Source organism: Lissotriton vulgaris, chromosome 4_1 (assembly GCF_964263255.1).
Source record: "Lissotriton vulgaris chromosome 4_1, aLisVul1.2, whole genome shotgun sequence".
Taxonomy (NCBI): Eukaryota; Metazoa; Chordata; class Amphibia; order Caudata; family Salamandridae; genus Lissotriton; species Lissotriton vulgaris.
In genome coordinates this window covers 1,680,447,323-1,680,473,573 of record NC_141691.1, presented here as the reverse complement: position 1 = coordinate 1,680,473,573, position 26,251 = coordinate 1,680,447,323, and the positions used below count along the sequence as shown (strand labels likewise).

Genomic DNA, 26,251 nt, shown 5'->3' with positions numbered 1-26,251 from the left:
AGTATCCATCGCTGTTCCAATATAAAATAGTATTCTCACGTCCAACACAAAACAAACCAAGGTCTGAAGCTTATTAAAAGTTGCATCAGCCTTATTGATAATCCCTGCAGTGTGTTTATGGCTATGTCTTTATACCACTTTATTTCTCCTCCCAATTCATGCTTCCAGAGCCGTATAGCAAGCTAGGATGAAAGAGATGAAAGGAGAAGTGCTAAAAGTACAGATGGGGCTTTTGTTGCCTCTTCCTGAGGCAAAGAAAGGGTCAGGTGGGGAGTCTCCACGACAGAAAAAAAACTTTTTCTCCCCTTCCCCACCTGCCACACTGCTGAGACAGACAAGAGAACACTCATCCCACACAGCAAGATTCGAAGTGAACCGACTACCTTCCTGAAACAGCCCACTAACATTTCATTACACGTTTCAATATCCCAATTACATTTTTTAATGTAAAAGCAAGCCTCTTTTTTCATAATTACTGTATACTCTTTGAAGTTTATGCCTAAATTTGTACTTTAAGAAAAACAAAGGTTCCAGTGGGAATTTATACTTAATATTGATTTAAAAAGAATTGTGAAATCGCAATAACCAGGGGTTAACGGTGATATCAGAAACAAAGGGCCTCAAACACTGATTATTTAGTTCAGTAGTTATATATAGTATATATGTTCTCCTAGGGAGAGATTATAGCCAAATTCCTTTGAAATAAATCACAATACCGCATTCCATACAGTTACTGTGGTAATTACATTTTACCAAACAATCATCATCCTTTTGGCTGATTTAAACCACTTATGTAAACAAAACAAGGAGTATCACCTTGATGATACTCCTTTTGTTTACATAGATTAGGGACCAGGGGTACCTCCCTCCACTCTGTGGAAAACCCCTTACTCTCTTTTTTGTTTCTATATGATTTAAACCACCAGCATCTCTCCTGTGGGCAACTGCAATGCAAGCTCGCTCAATGCATTAGTTTATTCTTTATTAAGGCTATTTATTCTCGAATCACAAAGTCCAAGTTTACAAGAAAATCAATAAAAACATTAATCCTTTGATTAAAATATCACTCCTTGTAAGTATCTTGATGGTGCAACATCTTTCACCCAGTGTCCTTACCTGCACCAGGAGCTAGTTTATGCATCAGGTAATTTCTCTCTTTTTCGCAATACTCCTTTTCTTTTAAATGCACCCTTAGTTTGTTGATCACTTTTGTACTCCTAAAGAAATGTTGACATGTTTCAGCATGAACATTTTCGAAAATAACATGTTAATCCACAGGAGGAGTGTTGTTTACGTGATCTCTTTTATTCATTAGATCTCCGATTACTTCTATGGCTCCTTTCTTGGGTAGGTTCTTTAAGAGTACTTCAATATGGAAGCACATCAAAATACCTAGGGATTAATCAAATTCTGTATCCTTCACTTTACTGATCGCGCATTACGTCCCTTATGAAAGCCTGTGTATCCATCACAAATGGTTTAAAGAAAAAAATTGTATTGTGAAAGTAGTTCCAATAGTGATACACAACCCAAAATTATTGGATGGCCTGGAAGATTCTCCTGTATTTTTGTAAATGTTTGGTAAACATACTCCACAACACCTCACTGTACACCACTTCATTTTATGCCACCCCACTATAATACACTGTATACAACTCTCCTCCTCACTACTTTGAGAGAGATCATACTTTTTAAAATTGCCTTTTCCCTCTTCTGTATCCTTCACATGAACTTATTCCCGGACCTTTGTGTGTTATGAGAAATTTTTGTGGAGCTTATTTTTTTCCACTATTTCTTAGCTGACTAAAAATGTATATAAGCGGAGTAATTTGTAAGCTTAAGCAGACTCTAAAGGATGCTCAGAGACTTCACTGCTGGAGCGGAAGCAGAATAAAATGATACTGGAAATTCCCCGTCACTGACTCCTCCGTTATTTGAAGACATCCTCATTTCAGCTTTAACAACTAGTGATTCGCATGGGGATGAACAGGGGCCACTGCAGTCGCTTCTTAGCACCACGGTGAAGGGACCAGCATAGACCCTACAAATCCATAAGTGCACACCTCAGCAACAGGACTGGTTTCCTGAGTCGACATCTGTGGGGGACCAGCTGTGAGATTTCGACACAAGGCGAGTGACATGCTTCATTCCAAAGAACTATTGAAACGTCAGTCATTGGGGGGAGGGAGGCAAACAGGATAAAGGACAGAGAGAACATTGGGGTACAAGGGGGATTGGTTTCCCCTGGGAAGTTGGTGCTTCTTCAATTCAGAAGGCTGGGTCCTCCACGGTAGGTTATTTAAATTTCACAGGGTTTGTTAAGATTTTTGGAGTGCCTAAAGTTAATTTTAATAATGGGACAAGCATTTAGCAAATACAATAGGTAAGACCAGTCAGCCATCGCCACCTAGAAGATCTTCAGCTCATTAAATAATGACAATGGTTCTATAGCAACAGGTTTCTTTTTTAATCAATGGTGAGTATACCAAGGACAATCTTTATTTGCAATTCGCCTTGTAAGGACTTAGCGAAAATACACTATTTAACACAATGCATGGTGAAAAAAGACAGGAAAAAGATGATTAGGTTGGTACAGTTTCATTGCTTGAATGAATGGGAGATGTATGGCACACAACTAAGGTGTGAGAAACAGGTGAAAGGGATAGTACGCAATACGTTGAAACAAGAGCTACAGGAATTTAGACATGTCAAGAGTGTGCAGAAGAGTAAGCAGCACTGGTGCGAAGACAGGCATAAAGTAAGGCTTTTGAGGCCCAGCCTTTGGCACCACAACAGGAGGAGACAGATCTAATAATAAAGGGACTTTTGAATAGAAGGCCTCCTCCCTACAGTGAGACTGAGGCAGGTGATGAAGGGACATAAAATGTTTTCAAAAGGAAGAAATGTAAAGGGACACCCCAGGAGATTCAGAGACGAAGGGAGCCAGCCCAACATTTGCTACAAAGTGGTGATTCAGTACTAGTTGTGATGAAAAAGACAATGAATGGGGTGGCGCATGAGATGTGAGATTTGGGGTTATCGAGCACATACTGATGCTCTTCTTTTTTTTGCTGAGTGGCACTCTAGTGATAAAGAGCAATTACAAGCACCATGGAACACTGAATTAACAAATGACTTTGTGGAATTGAGTAAAGGATAATAGGATAGGGAGGAAGCTAGGAGTTGGATAGATTAATTGTATCCAAAGATACAGGATTGGAGGGATCAGGCAGACAAATGGGGACAGGAGATGAAAGAAGCTACAAGACAAAAAAGGAAAATTAAATAAAAAAAAGTCTAATCAGGCATATATTACAGGTCAGACCGTTACAGACAACTCACTGTCTGGGGATGGGACTTCTACAAATACACTTGGTCCACTGATAGTTGTGAGGACTGGCACTAACCCTAGTAAGGTTCTTCTAATGAGCAAAGTTTTGGGACCAGCAACTGAGAAATGTCATTATGTTTACACCTCATGGACCAAGATGGACTTACACACTTTTACTAAAGGTTTTCATAATTTATGGGAAACCCATGGTGCCTGGTATACGAAGGCAAAACAGGAATTGAAATTAGGCGATCTAACCTGGGGAGACCTTAATATTATGTTTTCCATAATTTTACCTTCAGAACTGTGGACCAAGGTTAAAACGGATCACAAGATGCAGTGGCCAAAGAAGAGCCAGATAGACAAGACAATGGCTCCCTTTCCCAGGACCCTTTGAAACTGCCACAACAGATTCTAGAATGTCTCAATGAATTTGTACCTCAAACGTACTGACTGGAATACAATATTTCAGGTAGTTCAAAAAAAGGATTCTGTGGAAGCATGCCATCCCGAGAGGTGAAGGCTTCAGGAGACATGAATGGGGTAGAAGTCAGACCAAAGATGTTGTATTTGTGGTACTAATGATCATTGGAATAATGAGTGTCCCAATAGTCTCAACAACACCCAATCTGGTATGAACCCCCAATTCAATGTCAACCCAATTCCTGCTTCTCATCTAGGGCCACCATCGGGTCCAATAAATAGGAATTATTTTGATCAGCGATATCAGCAGACACCACTTCCAGTGATGGCCCAAGACACCTATTGTGAGGCCTGTTATAAAGCATAGGGGTGCCCCAGAGGGGAAATAGGAGTAGTGGTGACCTCACTGTCAGATGACCAGACGTCTTATATTCAAGGAGAAGTTTATAGTCATAACGTTAGGTTTCTCATAGACACTGGTGCCACTTACTCCATAGTATCAGTTAGCACTGTTCCCAACTTACACCTGTCAGAGATGAACAACAACTCCAAGGGGATTTTAAATGTTGTCCATTACAAAACCCTATTAGTCAACCTGTGATTTTTACCATTGGTCCAATTATGGACAAACATTCTTTTGTTGTTCATGATAAAAGTACCTTTAATTTGTTGGGGCTTGATTTATTAGAAAAGATTAATGCGGTCATAAAATGTTAACCAGTAGGTGTTCTCTTTGAACGCAGTGATGAATATCCATTTATATCTAAAATGTGTGTACATCATACTGATGTTGAATCTGAGGTTTTGGATTGTTTACCCGATATTGTACAAAACAATGTAACAGTTGATGTCTAGGCTTTAAGCAAGCCTGATGTGGGAGGAATATAGAATGTTGAATCTATTCGTGTTTTTTAGAAGACCATGCTATTAGTAAACTAAGAGGCAAGTCAAGGGTCATGTGTACCCAATATGTGGGCTTGATTCATATTATGCATTAAGCAAACGTTAAGTCAATGACATTTTATTTTTTAATTGTATGAAAGAAATGCTCTACTTGCACATTTGAAGGTGCTCTCATGTCTGATAACTAAGAAAAATCGGCTCCATAAAATAAAATATTTACTTAGGATCACACAATTTGAGACCAGTTTTACGGGTCAAGTACATTACAGTTATGTCGAGTAGATTATTGAAGTTACTAGACTTGCAGGTTTAGTAACATGTTAATGATTTTTCAAGGCCTGAGGTGGTTAAGTCATTGCCAACCCACAAACCTTCATGATTTTGTACCAGTCTCAGGACATAAGATTGAGATCCAAGACGGGCTGGGGTTTGCAACCTGGGCAAACAGATCACGCCTTCCTGAGCACTGGTAGGGTAAGTCATCTGTCATACACAGAAGGTAAAGCTGGTTCCTTGTAGTTGTTTACTCAAATAAGTCTTATATGCCCCAGGATTGTTGGAGGATGGGAAGAAGGCTTTTTGGTATTAAAATTGTTCCTTCCCGAAAACTGGGGAAGAAATGTTGGCAAATGTTTGCAGGCGAAGGGTACCAGGTGCAGTTAAGGGAGCACGACTGACACCTTTTTTTGGGGGGGGTTATTCAGTCCATGAAACCTCTGGCAAGCGCATGGGTACTGGGAACAATGTCTGTAGCAGAGCATTCACAACACGAAGGGCCATTAGAGAGCATGCTCCTTCTTTCACTTTTCCAGCATGCTCTACTAGTGAATTAAAGAGCACGCTGGAAGCAAGTAGGTTATTGCCCCACTCGCCATCGAATTCAAGAACTACACCTTCTTCAGAGACCTCAACTCCCAACTGGACGACCCCACAGACACGAACTCTGTCAACATCTTGGAATGAATGAACAACATCGTCCTCACCCACTTGGTTACAGACCCCTCACACAAAGCAGACAATACACTGGATGCAATCTTCACATTCAGCAATAGAGTCAAACACTGTCACACCACGGAACTCACCTAGACCGACCACTCCCTTGTCCACTCCACCATCACAGGATCACCTTGCACCAACCCAAACCCTCCCAGCACCTCCTTCCACAGCTGGGGAAAAGTGCAAAAGACCCAATGGACAGGCATCTTGAACACCACCCAGCCCGACGCCGCAACCAACCTGAAACAGGCAGTCAAGAACTTGAACACCTGGATCACAAACGCCGCTAACCAAGTTGCCCTTATCAAACCACCCAAAACCTGCAGATCCACCAAACAAGTACACAACTGAACTCAGCACGGTGAAACACAGCTGGAAACAACTGGGGAGAAGATGGCATACCAGCAAAGGCGATGCAGACTGAGCCACCTTCAAAACAGTACTCAACATGTACAATCAATGACTCATCAACGTGAAAAAGGATGCCCTTGCAGACCACATTGGGGCTAGCAGCAACCTCACCAAGGAACTCTTCACCATTGTCATAGAGTTCTCCTGCCCAACAGCCACTGAGAACACAAGTTCTCAGTCACAGGAACTCTGTGACTCACTGGTGAATCACTTCCACCACCCTCAGGAACTTTGAGCCCAAACCCATGACCTTCTCAGTCTCCTCACTCCAAAGGAATCCTCCCCTGACAAACATCTCACTGCAAGGAAACAGCTCTCCACACTGGACACCACAGCCATCATGAACTCTATCTACTCAGGAGCACTCAATGACCCCTGCCCCAACCGCCTCTTCAACCTAGGAAGCAACTAAATCAGCCAGCAACTCACCACCATCCTCAACGCATCCATCGCCACAGCCACCTTTCCCGATGCATGGAAGCACGCAGAGGTCAGACCTCTCCTCAAGAAACCCTCTGTAGACCCCAGTGAACTCCAGAACTACCGCCCCATCTCGCTGGTCCCCATTCCTGCTGAAGTCCTGGAGAAGGCCATCAACTGGCAGTTCACCGAACACATGGAGATAAACAAGCCTCCCAATCCAGTTTCCGAGCTAACCATAGCACAGAGATCAGCCTGATCGTCGGGACGGACAACATACACAACCTACTTAACAGAGGAGAATTGGCTGCCCTGATCCTTCTCGACCTATTTGCAGCCTTCAACACAGTTTCCCACCTATCACCAGATCGGAATCAAGGAGACGCACTCAGATGGATACCATCATTCCTCACAGGATGCAAGCAGAGAATTTGCCTACCCCCCTTCACCTTAGAACCCACAAGCACCATCTGTGGCATCCCTCAGCCCCACCCTCTTCAACACCAACATGACACCTCTACCAGACATCAGAACCTGAAATATCAAGATCAAAACCTAGGCCAACAACACCCAGCTCATCCTCTCAGCAGACCCCCACACCACCAAGACCACCTTCCACAACTGCATGAAGAACATCGGAGCCTGGACGAAAGACAACTGTTTGAAGCTCAACATGGACTAAACAGAAGTGCTGATATTAGGCAACCATGCCTCCCTCTGCAACAACACCGGGTGGACTGCTAAACTCAGACCCACCCCCACACCAAAAGGACCATGCCCACACCCCGTACAGCGGATCATCGAATCAATCTGACCGCTTTTATGGGTTAACTCATCTTCTACCAAGGTGAGAATGCCTCTGCCCATGACCCCCGCCGTATCTATACACACCTGTCTTGGTGCTAATGTCAATTACTAATTCCTGCCCACAGATCGTACTTCCAACGAAGACTCTACCAGACGGAGTTCCCATACTGGGCGACTTTACCAAAACCATAGAATCACTCTGCAACTATTTTGATTACACATTGGTAAGAGTCGAACCTACAGTAGGCTTGCCACCCGAGCCCACCAGGGTCGCATATCTAATAATTGCCATATCTTTTCCAGTTTCTTGAAGTTCCTCACCCAACGTACTGAGTGGCCCCTGCCAATTAAATTGAACGCGCAATCCTCCAGCCTTTGGGTATGCCGGCATGTTATACTGTTAACACTAATTCTGATCACGCCCAATTTTAGTCTTTTCAAAGACTTGCACCCTACCACTTGCAGCACTATTCTGCATCAAATCCGACTCTCTGGTAGCGGCTATATACACACGCTGTCATTTCCCCACGATCACAGAAATGACAGCCTTTCACAAAATAGGCACAGCCAAGCAGTAACACTATGTCCAATCTTCACGTCACAACCAACAACAACCAAACACTATTCACTGCACTGCGATTCCGAATTGCATGACAGAGTGTGACTAAGTTGTCCTTTTATTTTCTCAAACACAGAGTAGCGTTCTAAAAAAATATTTTTGCCTCTGTTTTTTCCCTGTTTCTCCTTACAGGCATATTGTTTTATGTCACTCCAGGCATATATCAAGTCCTGATGATGATCCCATTATTTTGAGCGCGGGATCGAAACGCCGTCGACTTTGTTCTGTAGACATACAGTTGTTTCATTGTTATTCATATATGTATGCTCTACTCTAGGGAATACTGCCAATTTAAATTCTAAAGCAGTACCAGGCTTTGCTCAAACCTTCCTTTTGCCTGATGTAAACTGTTCTTTCTTCTGCACCCTTTCTCACAACTTTTTCTCTATTGCTCAGTACGGCACAGGCTTGTGCCTTACTTCAAACACTAAATGTTTGATGTCATATTGTAAAGTATAAATTGACTTCTTGTCATATATTCCTTAAATAAATTCTTTGCCCGGCTGGGTATAAGAAAAGTGTACATATTGTCCGATTGTGGTCTTTATGCCATTGTTTTCAAATACTGTTCTAGGCTTAGGACCTTTGTTTTTTTAAATGCCCACAACCTCGGCATCATCCTGAATAGCAGACTCACTATGAACAACAGACCAACACAGTCTCTGCCCGATTCCATGCATGCTCCAAAGTATCTTAAAATGGCTCCCATGAACACGAGAAAAACCGGCACACAAGTCCTAATCACCAGCCATCTGGACTACGGCAATGCACTATATGCAGGAACCACCACCGAACTCATAAGAAGGCTCCAGATGATACAGAATTAAGCAGCAAGACGGATCCTCAACCTATACTTTATTGAGCACCTGAGGAACCTCCACTGGCTTCCTTTACAGAAAAGATGCCAATTCAAACTACTGACACACGATTACAAAGCCCTCCATAACCAAGGACCAGCGTACATGAACCACCACCTGAACTTCCACCAACCACCCAGAAACCTTTGAGCCGCCTCCCTCACCCTTGCAGAAACACTGCACATCTGCCAGAGCCACAAAGGAGCCACCTCGTCGCCAAGTCCTGGATCACCCTCCCTTTCCACCTCAAACCCCTCACTCTTCAGGAAGAGACCCAAGAATTGGCTTTTTGACCAAGCACAGCAACCCAGCGCCTAGATACCCTCACGGGTAATACGCAGCGCTCTACAAAAACTGAATGATTGACTGATTGGTAGTTTATGAATAACATTTGCATTCTTAAATTCCAGGAAAGTATTTCTGTGCCATATTTCCGTATAATGCTGTACAACAAACAAGTTATGGGGCAGCATCATAAGACGTCTAGGCATCATGACTAATCCTCTTTAAGCAAGAAAGAAGAGGGGGATGGAGGCATTCTCATTCAGGAGTGCTGAACAGGAGAAAGGAGAATCTATTTGTGCAACCAAAATGAAAGGCAAGAATATTGATGGATAGAGATGCTTCCTAAAATCTTATCCAGAGTATGGATGAATATATTGTTTCCAGTGACTGATCTACTGTCTGTTTCTACAGAACCAGTATTTAGACAGTTTGCAAGGTTACAAACGGCAGGGTTACCTATCCACCAGAGCTGGTAACAGGATGTGGTGGTCAATCCTCAATCCCCAATGGATAGCCAATGAAAAATCGATCACAAATCTTTGCTAAGATAGAGTTCAGTTTATTAATTTTTATTATCCATCCAAACAGTTTTGTTCAGCCAAAGTATGAAGCAAAGAAGTGAAATGAAATGAAATGAGATGAAAATGGGATTTGTAGAGCGCTGAAGTTGCCCTGAGGCGTCCAGGCGCTGGAAAAAACAGAAGATGCCCTCACAAGGTTACTATTTATTGAACAGGAGAGTTTTGAGCTGTTTCCGGAAACTAGTTAGGTTGGGATTATTTCGCATCTGCAGAGGGAGGGTGTTCCACAGTTTAGATACATTGTACGAGAACGAACGTCCTCCTGCTCTGGCTCTAAAGATTCTGGGAATTTTGGCTAATGATGCGGTTGAGGAACGAAGAGTCTTGTTGGGCAGGTATGGGGAGATCAAGGAGCAGTTGATTTCTGGGCCCATTTTACAGAAAGTCTGGTGGGCAATGCAGAGAGCTTTAAACTTCACTCTGTCACTAACAGGCAGCCAGTGTAAAGTTCTTAGGCCAGTTTTTATTGAGGTCCTCCATGGGACTCCCAATAGCGCCCGGGAAGCACAGTTTTGAGTGCGCTGAAGTTTTTGTAGGGTGTAGTCTGGTGCTCCAAGATAGAGGGCATTATTAAAATCCAGACGGGATTGGATAAGGCCCTGTATGATTATTTGTCTGGCCTCAAATAGGAGAAGGGGAAGAATTTATTTGATCACCCTAAGGAAGCCGAAAGAAGTGGCTGACACCTTGGTGGCCTGTGTATTAAGGCTCAGCGATTTATCGAGCCATACTCCCAGGCTTTTGATATTATCTCTGGGGGGTGGGGCCGTACCCATGCTTGTGGGCCATATCAGCTCCAAGGTGGAAGGGGCCGCCGGGCCCAGGAGCATGAGCTCAGTTTTGTCGTCGTTGAGCTTCAGACATGAGCTCATCATCCAGCTCTTTACATCCTCCAGGCAAGCCGCTAGATCTGGCGGAGACTGGAGGCCGCTCTTCTGTGCAAGGGAGACCACCAGCTGGGTGTCGTCCGCATAGGAGAGGATATTGACACCATGCGGACGAACAATCCCAGCCAGCGGCCTCATGTATGCGTTGGAAGAGAGTGGGGCTTAGAGATGAGCCCTGCGGAACTCCGCACCCCAGAGGCCTACTTGATGATACGGATGTGCCGTCAAAGACCTGGAAGGTTCTGTCCGATAAAAAAAGACTCAAACCATACCAGGGCATCTCCGGACACTCCTAGGTCGGCAAGACGGTTCAACAAGATTTTATGATGTACCGTGTCAAACGCGGCACTTAGATCGAGGAGGATCACAGCCACTGACCCCCCTCGATCCAAGATCCGTCTTGCCTCCTCAGTTACGGCCAGTAGGCGGTCTCTGTCCCATGTTTTGGGCGAAAGCCCGTCTGGGAGGCGTCGAGGAGATGGTTTTCCTCGAGGAACGTCGTCAGAGTGGTATTGACGTGCTTCTCCAGAATCTTAGACGCCCATGGGAGCAGAGAAATCGGGCGGTAATTGCCTGGGTTGGCTGGGTCAAGGGAAAGAAAGTGCAGCCAATACGTGCTTCGCCCCCTGTGGAGTGCAGGCTTGTGGCTTTTTCAAGGTGTAAAGTTCGTAATCCGATCGCAGGTACACAAAAACAACAAAGTGTGCATGTTTCTAAATCTCTCTGCCCTCATGTAAAAGGGGCGGATACTGATGTCCTATGCTATGTTCATATTTCTGAGGTCCTGGGCTGAGACGATTGACCAGCGCACCCTGTTCCCAGCTCTGTCTTTCACCCTAGTTTAAGTCTTTTTTTCCAATGGATCAGGGGTTTCCCTTCCTCAACACATTGTGCTAGCAACTTACCTCATTGAAAGAGAACGGACACCTCCCTGACGTACAAAACCTTCATTATATTGTATTAGATTAGCTATCTATCAGCACGTGACAGATGTTATTTTTAAAGAGTGAAAGGACCCGATAGGATTATTGTAGGAAAGTAGGATCTGCTTTCATGGTTACCCCCAGTTTTTGCCTGGTATCAGTGTGTTTTTTACCTAGTCTACTCGGATCCTGCTAATCAAGACTCCAGGAACTGTGCTCTCTCACCTAAATTGGTTCTGGTAAGTACTTTGGTACCTCCACAATTGGAACCACTGTGCAAAGCACGTAGTGCAGGCAAAGATCTTGGCTGCAGGAGATGCTTAAGGCTGGAGCTTCTTGGAGCCCAAAGGTCTCTGGAGAGTCAACAAGCCTTGTCAATGGCAAGCCGACACTGTGCTAGGGGTACTGCCCCAGCGGTTCAGACGAGGGATACTGGCTCCCAACTTGCTAGGAACAAAGGGCAGGCCTCAAGGGAGTTGCAGAACTGCCACCTGTGGTGCTGAACCTTTTGGAGTCCATACAACCTCAGGAACAGCAGACTGGTCAGCTTCATTAAGGAGCCTGCAGATGCAGGGAAGTGATCCCTTCACTTCAAGGTGGGGTTCCTTCTGGTATCTTGGATGTCCACAGGTCTTGTGAAGAACCTGTATGAAGCACAGGCACAGACGTTGCAGGACGAGGAGATCAGGAGCAGCAGAAGTCTTCCCAGTTGCAGTCTCCGTTCCAATAGCTAAGTCTAGAGTGCCCGGACGGTCAAAATTGAAGTGGTGTCCCACGACGAATATAGGGACTGACCCACAGGTAATCCCTTAAATACCCTAAGGAAAGGGTTGGGAAGATTCAGGGGTTCCTCCCACAGGAGGGGCTGGACAGTGGGGAGGATATTCCCATGTCCTTTGTTCAGTTTCACGCCAGAGCAGAAGCCAACGGCTCCCTCAACTGGTTTCAATTGGAGAATGCAAGGAGGGAACAAAGTGTGCCATTCAAAGCAGTCTAGCGGCGCTGGCAGGTACCCCAACCCTTTCCCAATACAATACCTCCTGTCTGGGAGGTGGTCACACATCCCTGTGACAGGAAACCTATTGTCCTGCCTTCCCCTGCTCGAGCTTGGCTCAGCAGCATGATGGCAGAATCGTGGTTTCGGTTGGCAGCAGCCATAGTTTTCTGTCCAGGTGTAGAAGACTGGTACCGAGAACACGGAGGACCTCCGGGAGGAGCTTTACACTGCATGGAATCATACCCCCACACATGTTACGGTGTGGTGTATGACTCCAACATGTTTGATACCAAACACGACAGGGTTTGTTACAGCCAATTTAGAAATGGTCATTGTGTAATGATGCTTGGCCACTAAGTTTCACAATGGCTGATGCACTTACAACCCAAGAGAATGGGCTCCAAGGATTGTAGGGGTATCCTGCTCATGAAGGGAGCACCTTCACACTCGGAACCGAACACCCTGTCTTCAGGATTGAAAGGCCTGCCTTAGGCGTGTTTTATAGGTTTTATGTGCACTGACCTCAGATATTGGGAAACTTCTATCCGTCGAGAAACGACATTGAATTTATAAAGAGAAGAATCATTCCTAGTCATTCAGACTATCTCAGTCTTTCATCTACTGTTCATATGAATTTAAGTCAAACAAATCATTTAGGCAACCTACCCAATGACAAACAAACAAAAAGAGAAATCTTTCAAGCCTCAAACTGACAAGAGCAGATCTCCTCCAGGAACAAGTCACAAAGATCATCACTATGCCAAAAGTGGCCTAGATTGGCCAGTTGGAGTAAGGATTACTCACTTCTCAGAGGCTTTGAATCACTTCACTCCAGACTCCTGGTTCCCATAGATAGTGGACAGAAGTTACAGAATAGAATTATTTTCGATTGACTCGTATACCTAGACCATTCATATGTGAAATCCATCATGGAAAGAGAAGCTGAATTCTCTAAAATCATTGATGCATTGATCAACACGAATGCCATAAACCAAGTTTCAGAACATCAACAGGAAAAAAGATTTCTATTCAAGGATATTTCTGACTCAGTGAGTGACACGAAGCTTCTTTCGGGTAAAATACTTGAACATAAACAAATAGATGAAGAACATAGTTTATAGTAGATAGAATCCAGAAAATAATACCTATGATTATTCCAAAGGGCTACATGCTGATTATAGCCCTAGTGAAGGCATACTTTTGCATCCCAATTGCAAACGAACATCTGAAATGTCTATGTTTTACACTTTTGGCATCCACTATAAGTTCTAGGTCTTACTCCTCTAGTAGCTCCTCTTCGTCTCCAGGTATTCCCGTACCTAGACAACTGTCTCTTTCTGTCCAAAACAAGAGACTCTAGAGGGGGTAACAATCATGGAGGATTGCTCATGGTCTGATTTTGAATCATACAAAATGTCAGCTGGTCCCCTCAAGAGAGTATTTTCATTGAGTTCGTGTGGGTGGATGTAATGATTCAATAACTCCGAAAACTCAAATTTGTCTTTCCTACTTTCTCGCTCTTTCCCAGCTACTGCGTAAAATTCAGAGATAAACGGTATAAGTACTGGTAGTAGTGCCCTTCTGACCAAGATTATGCTCTCCTCTACTTCTATCAATTTCTCTCCTTATCCCACTGGAAAATGTTGGAGTTTCCCTCTCCTCTGGTAAATCAAGGGTCTCTATCCCTGCCTAATTTGACTCTTGATTTTGATGTTGAAAGGGTTGGGTTAAGAAGGAAAGGAGTACCTGAACATCGAGACGCTGTAATTCATTAATCTAGACATCCTTCCACTCTGTCATCTTATTCTAGACATTGGAAGAATTTTAAAAAATGGTATTCAGAAAAGCAGAGCTCCTCAACAGATTGCGAGACTGGAACAGTTCTGAAATGTTGTTTGACGGTTACAAGGGCTTGTCAGTGGCAGCATTAAGAGCTCAGTGGGCAGCGATTAATATTTGAGGAAATGGGGGAAAGGTTTCTAAATAATGGAGATTTAATATTTATACTACAGAAATGCTTCTCCATTTCCAGACCTGTGGTTCATTCTTTTTTACACCACAAGATTTACCTTTGACCCCTAAATCATTACAATGGTTTACCTTTCAAACTGTAGAGATGGTGGTGCTTAAGTGGCTTACTTTGAAAGTGGTGCAGCCATGGTAGTGCTTACGTGGTTTAATTTGAAAGTGGTGCTTCTTGTAGCAAATCACTTCAGCCAGAAGAATAAGTGATTTGGGTGCATTTTTGTGCAAATCTCCAGGTTTAAGGATTTTAGATGATGGGTTTGTGGTAAGAGGTACTCCAGGGTTCTTAACTAAAGTTACCTCTTTATCTCATAGAGACAGGAAATGTTTCTTTCTTAGCCCTTTGCTCTGAAAGAAATTTAGCTTTTGTCCTTCGTCAACAAATGACTAGCTGACACCCTGCAAAACAGCCACCTCTTTGCCCCTACCCAATCCACTTTTAGCACAGCACCGAGACAGCCCTCATTGCCACCAAAAACGACATCCAACTGATAATGGGCAACGAAGACACCATAGTCTTCATTCTACTTGACCTATGCACTGTTGTTTACAAATCTCCATTCATGTAACGCCGCCACAAAGCCGTCATTACTGCTTTCTGCTGGGTTTGCTCCCTCCTTACCGTACACACCCCTTCGGTCTGCCTAGCCCCTACGCTTCGACCAACGCCAGCATAATCCGCAGAGTGCCACGAGGATCATCTTACAGCCCCACAGTGTTCAAGGCGTGCATGCCTCCTCAGGTCAACATGATCAGAGCCGGAATCAACATCATCTCCTATGACGACCAAAACCAGCTCACCCCTTCCCTCTCTGAAGGAACACCCAGCCATCCAAGCCAAGCACCTAGGATTAGTGCTGAAAACCCAACCCTTAATAACCAGCCAAGTAAACGTAGCAGCCTCCTCCCGTTTCTACACCCTCAAAAAAATCTTAAAATGGCTCCCCACCAACGCACGCAGAACCTTCAACAAGGCTCTGATCACTAGCCAAGTGGACTACAGCAACGCTCTCTATGTTGGTATAACTACCCAACTGACCATAAGAATTCAGTCACACTCACGCCCCTACTCCGCACAAGTATCACCTTGCACCTCAGACTTCCACTGGCTCCCCATCCACAAACACACACCCTTCAATACACAAACAGAGAGACACACACACCTGCAAAATGTAGGTCCCTACTATCTCAACAGCTGCATCAATTTTCGCACCATGCCCAAAAAGCTTTGCTCTGAAGGTTTTCTGCTTGCACACATCCCTGGCATCCACAGAGCCTAGCAGTCGAGCTTCTTCATGCCCAGATAGCCTGGAATAACCTCCCCAGGCACATCAGAGCTGCCTACTCAGTCCTTAAGTTGCACAATAAACTAAAGATGTGTCTCTTTACCAATACCACAAGCTTGGCCAACACAGTGCCCTCACGTAGGTCTAGCACCTGGCTTTCCTCGCAGATGAGATCCACGATCTACAAAAAATCATAACATAACTTGGATGTGCGGAGAGCAATGGTAGTGTATTAGAATGTACTAAGAATTTCAGAAAACACAACATTTTACATTTGGTGTAATAAAACAGGATTGCAAAGCATCCGACATTTCCATGAGCCGGTGGGTTATAAACACTATTTCCTTGACTTATGAGTCTTCTAAGGCCCCTCCCACATTAAGATCCAGGACAAATCAACGAGAGGTATAGCAGCCTCCTGGGCAGGATTTAAGGGTCTTTCCTTACCAGATAACTGTTGGATAGGGAACTGGGCAACTCCTCACACAAATTTGATACATATGATTTTCATTATTTAAAAGTTTATTGGCAGTAATACTGATTCTTGTGGTCCTCTTCGGCCAGTTATATTTGGTATTCCTCATAAGCAATGCCTGGGATGAGGAAGTACAACGTAGGGATAATTTCACAGTTACTTACCAGTAATCTTCATTATCCTTAGTCCATAGTATCCTAGTCACAGTCATTACGGCCCTCCCTCCATTGAATTTCTGGCCTCAGGGGGCTTGGCAGTTCAGGCAGGGGTGTGGCTGGCCAGGACTTACACCACCCCGGATTACATTATATCAACTCCTACTTTTGGTCCTGTGGATGAGGTTGGCTAACCTCACATGTAACGACTATCAATGGTTAAGAATAATAATGATTACTCGTAATTAGCTGGGAATTCTTCTCCCCTTGTGAACTGCAAAGGCAAGCACATATACTCGGCAACTTTCTGCAGTCTCAAAGCATGGAATAGAGAGCCTCTGCAATAGGAGGCCGTAACCATTTACGAAGTCTAAAGTGTCAATATTTGACAGCTTACACTGTGCTTGCCCAAGGTGGGGGACATCAGAGGCGCATGCCCTCCCTGATGTCAAAATCAAGGGTGCCACTTCTTGTGGCACTGTGAACGCCATTCCCTTTAGGAATAGAGATAAAGCCACTACATTGCCTGGACTTTGGGTGTACTGTTTGCAATGACCAATATCCACCCTATTAACCTTAATGAGGTAAATGGTTTATGCATCACTCCACATAGCTAGCACCTATGTGCTCGAGGCATTTGAGAATTCCTCTGAATGTAAAGGAATTGTGCTTCGACCAGACGCTTTGTGCATTAGACCCCCTGATTCTGCATATAAATGCATTATCTATTTTGGAGGCAGTGGTAACCTTGAAAGAGGAACAAACTGTTATGTATGATGTTTAAACAAGCATTGGGAAAGCCAATAGGTCTCACCTATGAGAGCTATTGGCTTTGGAAATGTTTTGCAGCCATGCTTTACTGTCATTGTCATGCTGCATAGCAAAGCAGATGTTTTGCAGAGCAAGTAAATTCAAACAAGCATTTGCAATGCAATAGGTCCCGCATTTGCAAGAGTGTAAGCTATTGGCATTGTAGACGACAATACCTTTTATTTATCTTTTTTGATAATTAATAAATAAAAGGTATTACCATTTACATGACAATAGCTTAAACTCTTGTAAATGCAAGACCTATTTCGTTTCAAAGAAGTGGCTGTCATTTTCCCAGGCTGCTTGGAAAGTAAAAGTGTGCATGGCGCACTGAATTTTGTAGAAAAACATGTTGTGCTGCCTTGCAATAGGAGAAACTCATTAAAGAAAATAGTTACTACAGACTAAATAAGACATACTGTGTAACAACAGAAGTCAAAGTGCCAGTTCTCATGGGATGTTACAAATGAAGACAAGTCGGTACTAAGGGGGGGGGGGATTAACAAGCCTATTAATGAATCAGAAGCCAGCATTTACAAATGACAAGAAAATGAAAAATATGGGCGGAGCTTCAGTCCACACTCTAATGTAGCATGCCTCGCAGGGGATGTGCTGCCCAGGCTCGACCTAAAAAGGGCTGTGACGTAGCCAGGGTTAATGTGTGTGTGGGTTTTTTTTAAAAGTGCATTAGTGCTGTATGCATCATAGCCTATTTTATTAATATTTTTAGCCACAATGCTATATGGCATGTCTACGAAGCATTGCTGAAGTCAGCAACACCCATGGTTTATAGCATTACCAAAAATCAAAGGCAGAGCGAATAGTCGCAAAGATGAGACCTATTGGTTTTGCCAATGCTTGTTAGGTCTCTGCACAACAACTTTGTGATTCTGAGCAGTTCAGTTCATGTCCCCATGCATGAAAAAGAAAAATCATATGAAATTTAGAAAAAAAATTGTATCATATAAAGAAAGCTATTGCATCCATGTCTTAGTGGAAATACATTTGTAAGCAGATAACATCTCTTGTCACAATAAACCATTTCAAAGGAGAAAGGGGCTTCTTTAAAGTAGCTACAAATGGCAAGAGGTTCATCAAGGAGAACAGGGAAGAAGAAAAACTAAAAGTAGCATCTCAATCACAGCGTGATCAGTGGAAGGAGAGCAAAGAAGAAGAAATAAAGCCAGTGAGCGAGCCAATTAGAAGGCAGCAAATAAGAGCGACAGTGAAGCCAAGGAATATTAACCAATGGGCGGGCTACAATCCCCTTGCTGTGTAGGCTATCTCTAACAAGTGAGAGAGGGCATGCCCTGTGGCAAGGAAGATCAAAAAGATAATGTTTGCTATTAGGAATGAAAAACCTATCTACTCACTTTACATTAACTTAAGCGCCATATAGAATGTGTTCACAATAATGCCACAGCAAAAAGATTTTTAAAAAAATAGACAGAAATGGTAATACTAACAGTCAGTATTGGAAGAAGCATAGAAACGATAAAAAAAATTCACAAATCTTACATTTCAAAGCATCAAATCACATGGCAAGTAAAGCGGAATGGTGTTGGATTGTCAACTTTTATGACTAACGTTGTGAGGCTTTTTACGTGTAACGCAAAGCCAACTTTGTCGCAGTTCTGAGGCACGTTTTAATTCCAGCTAACTTCAATGGCACAACACGGAAATATGTTGTCAAAAGGTTAGACACTGCGCCTGAAAACTCAAGGTATGCGTCACTCCCATTCGCATAGTCAATGATGAAATTTGAATAAAGTCAGTGGAGTCCTATATATCTACCTTCTTCCTACTCGGGTTTAGTGAGTCACGGGAGTAAGTACAACCGTCCTACGAGCAGACTCGTGTGTACACAGAGCAGAGTGAACGTGGCCCAACCCTATACTTACTGAGCCCTCCCTTCCCCAGCACAAGCAGACCCCCACTCCTTCCCTCCGGGCCTTCTAAGCCGTACATAGCGGACGTTGAGGTACTTACCGCTCCTGGTCTCTGCCTGGCGAAGTTACAAACCCTAAACACACTTCAAGACAGCACCTCTCTGCGTGGGGTGAAAGCGAGCAGCGAAGTCACAAATCTCTCGCGTACGGATTGAGACGCGCACGGCTCCTCCCGAGGCTGCGAGGCCGTTTGCTCGGTTAGAACGGTCCCCTGGCAAACGGGGCGTGCTGCTGGTGTGTCTGAGCAGGCGCACAGGAGAAAAGCGGGCGTGTTCCTGTTAACGAAGCGATGTGTGGAGATTGGAGATCCGCCTCCCCCTCCCATCTGTCTGCCTGTGCCACTTCTGGCGAGCGCCTTCTTCATCGTGTGCGCTTCTAGTGGTTCTAGGGGCTGCGCGGGACGACACGCAGTGGGTTAGACGAAAGACAGCAGAGAAAGAATGATACTTGGAGCAGCACAAGACGCACTGTCGTCACAGGAGCAGCTGGAAAACCTGCAGATTATATAGGAAGAAGCTCATAAACCCAAAGGCTCTGGTTGGGCCTTACGCTGCCCTGTACCTCTTTATACATACATACGCTCCAGAGGATACACTGAATGCAGGCGCGGGTGTGGCGTTATGGCCAGAGCTTCCAACTTTGGAACTGGAGAATCAAGATCCAGTGGCAGAATCGACTAAACATAACTGCTTGTGACTCCGACAAATCATTTAACTCGCCATGCCTAAGAATTGAATATGCTCGTTGTAGTATCCTACTACAAATGATACACAGGCGCGGTGGTATCTATTCAACCCCTTTATTGATGCATCTACTCAGTTCCCCGTCCCTACTCTAACTAACCCCTTCCTGTCCTGTCCCCACCTCTTCCCCTCTGCCCACCTGACTCCGCCCACCCCAGCTACTGGACTGCTGACTTCTTCACATCTCCCCCTTTCTTAACAAAATGACAAATGAAAAATAGAGATTAGTCCATCTCTGTAATCAGTCTCTTGGGAGGCTGCACTTGACGTCGGGGTCTTGCCGGTGTGGACACAGCGCATTCAGCTGGTGGTTCTGTTGCCGATGAATGTCCAGTGTCGGGTGCGACAGACTCAGGATTGTCTCGACCCTCAGGCGTGAGGGTTCTACTTGTGCTTTCATCATCTTCAGGAGGGCACTTCTTGAAGTGAGAAGCATTGCGGGTGACTCGCCGATTCTCCGACTCCGCGGTCACCATGGTGCCCTTTTGTTGTACAATTGTGAGAGGCTCGTCCCTGAAGCGGACTGTCTTTTGGCGCTGTTCTTGTTTGACAAGGACTCTGTCGCCTTCCTTCAGGGAGGGGGACCGGGCTCTTCGCTTGTGGTCAGCATACTCCTTCATTTTTTCCTTGCGGCGTTGATCTGTGGCGGCCATATCTTTGTGCTGCTGGTCCGAGAGGGGCTTCCTCAGAGCTCCGTCCCATGTTGGGATCCGATTTCTCATTGTCCTCCCGAGCATGAGAGTGGCAGGGCACTGGCCCGTTGTCGAGTGTGGAGTGGTTCTATAAGCGCACAGGACTTCGTCCAGCGCTGATCTCAGATCTTTCTTCTCAGCAGTGGCTTGCTGGAATGTTCTCTTGATGGTGGACATGAACCTCTCCACAGTGCCGTTGGCCTGGGGCCAGAGGGGCGTGACTTTGCGGTGGTGAAAGTCCATGTGCTTCGCAAAGTCGCTGAATTCGTGACTGTTGAACGGGGGCCCGTTGTCTGTCTTGATGACCTTGGGGACGCCCCATGTCGCGAAGACTTCTTCAAGTACCTTGAGGGTACAGGTGGCACTGGTGGACGATATGAACTGGGCTACCGGGAATCTGGAATACTCATCCATGATGACAACTACATACTTCCCTGATTGCAGGGGTCCATAAAAGTCCATGGCGACTTCCTGCCACACCCCACCGGGCAGTGGGGTCATCTGTAGAGGCGCAGGTGGGTTACTGTTACTGGTCATTTGACAGGGAAGACAGTCTTTCAGGGTGTCTCCAACCATCTGGTCAAGGGCTGGAAACCAGACACGTTCTCTCAGTGCTCTTTTGGTGGATACGACCCCTCGATGGCCTTCGTGAGCGAGGTCGATTACTCCTTGTCTCAGTGTCGCTGGGATGACTAGTCTGTGATCTCTCAGAAGGAGGCCATCGTTGGTTACAGAGAGTTCGTCAGAGACGTGTCGGAAGGCCTGGAGTTCCTTCTTGATGGCAGGGTCTTCCTCTTCCTCCTGCGGGTGGTATCTCCACCTATTGGATTGGATGCGCTTCAGTACTGTCTGCAAGATGTTGTCTTGATTGGTCGCCTCCTGGATGGTGTGCATGGGGATAGCCGGTGGACGAGCATGCCCAGTCACGAAGTGAATGTATTCCTCCGCGATGGAAGGCGCAGTCTCTGAGGATTCTCGGGGGTGTCGGGACATGTAGTCGGCTGGATTCTCTGCCTTCCCCGGTTTGTGGACGATTGTGAAGGTGTATTCTTGTAGCCGTAGGCCCCACCTTTCGATCCTGGGGGGCATCTTGCATTTGGGATTTCCATAGATCGTGACAAGTGCCTGGTGGTCGGTTATGAGTGTGAAATGTTTCCCGTAGACGAAGATGTGGAAATGCTCACACGCCCACACAACGGCCAGGCTCTCCTTCTCAGGTTGGGAATATTTCTTTTCGGGGTCAGTTAAGCTCCGACTGGCGTAGGCGATTATTCGCCTCTGGTCTGATTCATGGTCGTACTGAGCCAGGATGGCCCCTAGGCCCACGGGGCTTGCGTCCACGGTGATTTCTGTGTTCCTCCTGGGGTTGAAATAAGAAAGGCACTCGGCCGATTCCACGGCGTGTTTGATGTCTCTGAAGGCCCGTTCACATTCCGGGGTCCAATCAAAAGGCTGGCCAGCTTTCGTGAGGAGCCGCAGCGGGTGACTTACGGTGGCATAGTCACGAATGTACCGGGCACAGTAACTCGCCATCCCTAGAAAAGAGCGCAGATCATTGACGTCGGCTGGACTCTTGGTGTTATTGAGCATGGCGATCTTGTCAGGGTCCGGTTTCATGCCATGGGACGAGAAAATGTGACCGAAGAATTTCAATGTTGTCTGATGAAATTCACATTTACCCTTGTTGAGAGTCAAATTGGCGTCCATCAGGGCGTGGCAGACACGGTCAAGGGCGATGTCGTGCTCTCGCATATCTGATCCGTAAACCAAGATGTCATCACTGTAGTTGAGGGCGTTAGGTATATGTTGGATGACCAGACGTATCGCCTCTTGGAAAATTTCAGCAGCCGAGGAGACGCCAAAACTGAGCCGTTTGTAGCGGAATAAACCAAGGTGCGTGGCAAAAGTTGTGATGGAGCGAGAACTGTCGTCCAGTTCGAGCTGATGGTAGCCCTTGTTCAGGTCCAATTTAGAAAACACTTTCGCCCCATTGAGCGCTGTGATCATGTCGCTCAAATGTGGGCCGGGGTGTCTCTCCCTTTCGATGGCCGTGTTCGGCAGGCGCATGTCCACACAGAGACGGACTTTGTTGTGTGACCCTTTCTTGGGGACAATGACCACAGGGGACACCCAGGGAGTGGGGCCCTCGGTGCGCTCGATGATGTCGGCGTCCAAGAGTTCTTGCAGTTCGTCTTCACCCGCAGATTGCAAGTGGAAGGGCACCCGCCGTGGATGCTGGGCCACTGGCTTGACTCGTTCATTTATGTACAGATGGATTTGCCGGCCTCTCAATTTACCCAGGCCCTGGAATAGCGATGGAAATTTTACGGCATAGTCTGAGCTGTCATTTACATTGAAGAGGACGTGCACCAAGCGATGGCGCTCGGCGGTGGGGAGGCTCAGCAGACAGTCGGCATCAGGCCCTTTAATGACGTGGATGACTGCTGGGATGGAGATGTCGCCGTGCGTGAGGGTGGTGTCGAACTTGCCTAGGCACGGGAGTGGCTTTCTTGACATCCAAGTGTACACACGGACAGGCGCGAAACGCAAGTGGGGTTTTGGGTCCATGCGTTCATGTTCAGCAACTGAGATGTAGTTGAGCGACGCGCCACTGTCCATCACGAATTTGGCTGCGTGGTTGCCCACCTTGATGTTGAGGCGCGGGTATCGTTTGAGCTGATCGTTGTCAGCGATGTTGATGTACTCAGTGGTGTATGAAGACCGTCTGGATGAGGACGATCTTGATTCTCTTGACGGAGAACGACGGTCCCACCTGGAACGTCGAGACTCGTGACTGGAGTGAGAAGACGCTGGAGATCGAGTGGATTCACCCTGAACTGCTCTGACGTGGTGACGTGTGGTTTCAGATCTCGAGGGCCTATGCTGGCTGTTACGTCTGTCATTGTCACTGCGTCTTTCCCTGTGGTATTCGCCACACATGGCCTCAAAGTGATTGGACCGTCCACATTTTCTGCAACGTTGGCCCATGGCAGGACAGGAATCGATGTGGGGGTAGTCGTATCTGCACCTAAAGCACCGCCTCGTGCGGTCGGGCCGACGATCCCTCCTCTCAGGTTCTTTCCTCCTGTAGTCCCGGCGTCGCCTGGGCGAAAATCTGGAGCGACGTGACCTGTCACGCGGGTTGCGTCTGCTGTTGTCGCGATGGTCCTGTCTTCCAGGTCGCCGGTCAGAGACGCGGTTAGCATGTTCATTACTGGTGCCGGGTACGGTTTCGATGTCCGCCGCGTTCTCTTCAGCCTGGTCATACAACCGGGAGTTCTCTTCGATTTCTGCGAGTTCCTGCGGTTTTCTTAGCAGTCGTCGTCTCAGCGACTCCGAATGACATCCAGAGATTATTTGGGATTTGATGGCGGCGTCGGGTGAGAAGTTTGTGAAGTCACAGTATTGGGACTGTCGTCGCAGTCGATGTATGAAGGAGCTCAGGGGTTCCTCTTTTCCTTGGCGCTGCTGGTGGAACTTGTGTCGCTCGTAGTCGACATTTCTCTTGTGCAGAAAACGGTTGTTTAGCGCGTCTCTCACTTTGACATAGGTGTCGCCGTCAGCGGTTGGGATCTCTCGCACTATCTTGCTGATCTCACGCCCTCCTAGATTGCGAAGGGCTATTATCTTGTCTTTGTCCGGCTCAATTTTGGACCCATCAATATAGTCTTCGAAGTCCTCTAGCCATTCTTGCCATTTTAGGCCCATGCTGCTTCCAGTTGTGACAGTTAGTGGCTCCGGTGCTCATAGATGCGTTCCTCTTTTGACTTCTATTTGCGAGGGAGGGTTGGACATCTTGACGGTGGGTCTTCAGTGCTTGCTTCTGACTTTTATTTCCTTATACTTTGGTTACCGGTGCACGGTTTCAAGAGTTGCTGTTTTAGTTACCAATGCTTGTTTGATGCGTGCTGCCAGTCTTCACTAGTCACGATTTGCTGGGTTCGCTTGGCTCAGCTTGTCAATTTGCACTGTCAGTGCTTATTTTCAGATCTTCGCCTGACTTAAAGATGGCCGCCGCTCATTCACATAGGGATTGTCTTCTACCCTGCCTGACTTTAAGTTGGCCGCCCCCTTTGCAGCACACGAGGTTTTCCTTCACTTCAGGCGCACTCATTCAGGGCCGCTGGACTCACGGTTGCAGGTTTCCCTTCTTCCGGCAGGGTTGGGGTGAGTTTTCTGTTCTGCTCGGCGTGGCCTTCTGGTCTCTCCTGTCGCGCATCAGGCGGCGAGGCTTCACTCTGTAGGGCACTTCTCCCGCCCTCACAGTGGTTTGGGAGCTGCTGGGGCAGTGTCGGAGTGGGCTCCCGACCTTCACCTGGTCTTCGCGCTCACGGGTCTCGCGCGTCCAGCGCGACCAGCGCTCTTCTTTCCGGCGCTTCGGCGCTTTCAATTTTGTCTGTCGCGCGTCCAGCGCGACCGGCGCTCCTCCTTCTGGCGCTTCAGCGCTTTCGCTTTTGTCTCCTTTTTCCTCGGCTCTTCCCGCTTCCTGGGTCTGCCAGATCGCTCCGGGTGGCCTCACTTCGGGCGCCGCGGGGTCACGGTCACAGCGGAGCTCTGAACGCTCCACGCTGCGGGACGGGGTTCACTCGCGTGGGTTAGCTTCTGGATCCCACCCTTCTTCGCCAGCTGTAGTATCCTACTACAAATGATACACAGGCGCGGTGGTATCTATTCAACCCCTTTATTGATGCATCTACTCAGTTCCCCGTCCCTACTCTAACTAACCCCTTCCTGTCCTGTCCCCACCTCTTCCCCTCTGCCCACCTGACTCCGCCCACCCCAGCTACTGGACTGCTGACTTCTTCACACTCGTTTGAAGGGCTCCAATACCTCCGGGTCGAGCTCGCGCTGTATAAAACTGCAAAAAAGATTCTGCCTTAAACCTTTGCGAAGTAATCAGACACACGTAAAAGGCCATTTATTAGGACAGGCTTGCATATCTTAAAACACTTCAACAATTTATTATAATTAGCAAAACATCTTTAACGTAAACCCTTTCTTTCCACCATCCTCTCTTCAACCTCAGCTTTCACCTTAGCACCCCATCTTGCTTCACTCCTCCTTTCAGCTTTCATTCAATAACCTCCTTCCAGAGCATCCTCCAATCAAGCCTCCTTGTCCTGTACCTGACATCCCACACACCGTCTTCCTTCGCATAGGCTCCCTCCCCCCCTGAGAGGTGGATATGCCTGCATCTGACTCTTCATCCCCCCCCCCACTACCTCCTCTGCCCTTGCAACCTGTCCTACCATGGCAACTCTTCTGTACACAATCAAACCAAGTCCCAAACCCTAATAAAACTTCTAGGGTGGTTGGGCAAACTTTTTTCTCCTCAGTAGTGCGAGGAGTCAGAAAGAGGCTGAAACCCCCTCTCCTGACTCCTTATATTTTGATCACCCCAAACTCCACCCTTCCTGCAATCTGCTAATCCTGTCCTTCTATGTCACTTAACCACGTGTAGCCTCCCAGGGGAAGACTAGGCTGTGCCTTCGCTGCCCCTGGGACCCACATCGCGATCATGCTGATACTAGGCAGGAGGATTCCTTTCCACCTCAGGCCCTTAGTCGAACAGGAACTACAAAAGCTAGAAGACCAAGGAGTCATCAAAAAGTTCTCTGGGCCCTCACCATGGGTGTCCCCCATGGTGATAGCTGAGAAGCCAGGACTGCCAGGGAA

The 26,251-nt window shown here is 46.4% G+C and overlaps 1 protein-coding gene across 1 annotated transcript in view; it reads right to left on the bottom strand.

Annotated features, from left to right (window-relative positions):
• The window catches only part of CPNE3 (copine 3), a 460,542-nt gene extending 440,927 nt beyond the window's left edge, over positions 1–19,615 (bottom strand). Inside the window, exon 1 of the mRNA XM_086965964.1 lies at positions 19,181–19,615. The gene's annotated coding sequence lies outside the window, so the exon portion shown is untranslated. The remainder of the gene's footprint in view (positions 1–19,180) is intronic.
• Between the last annotated feature and the right edge of the window lie 6,636 nt (positions 19,616–26,251).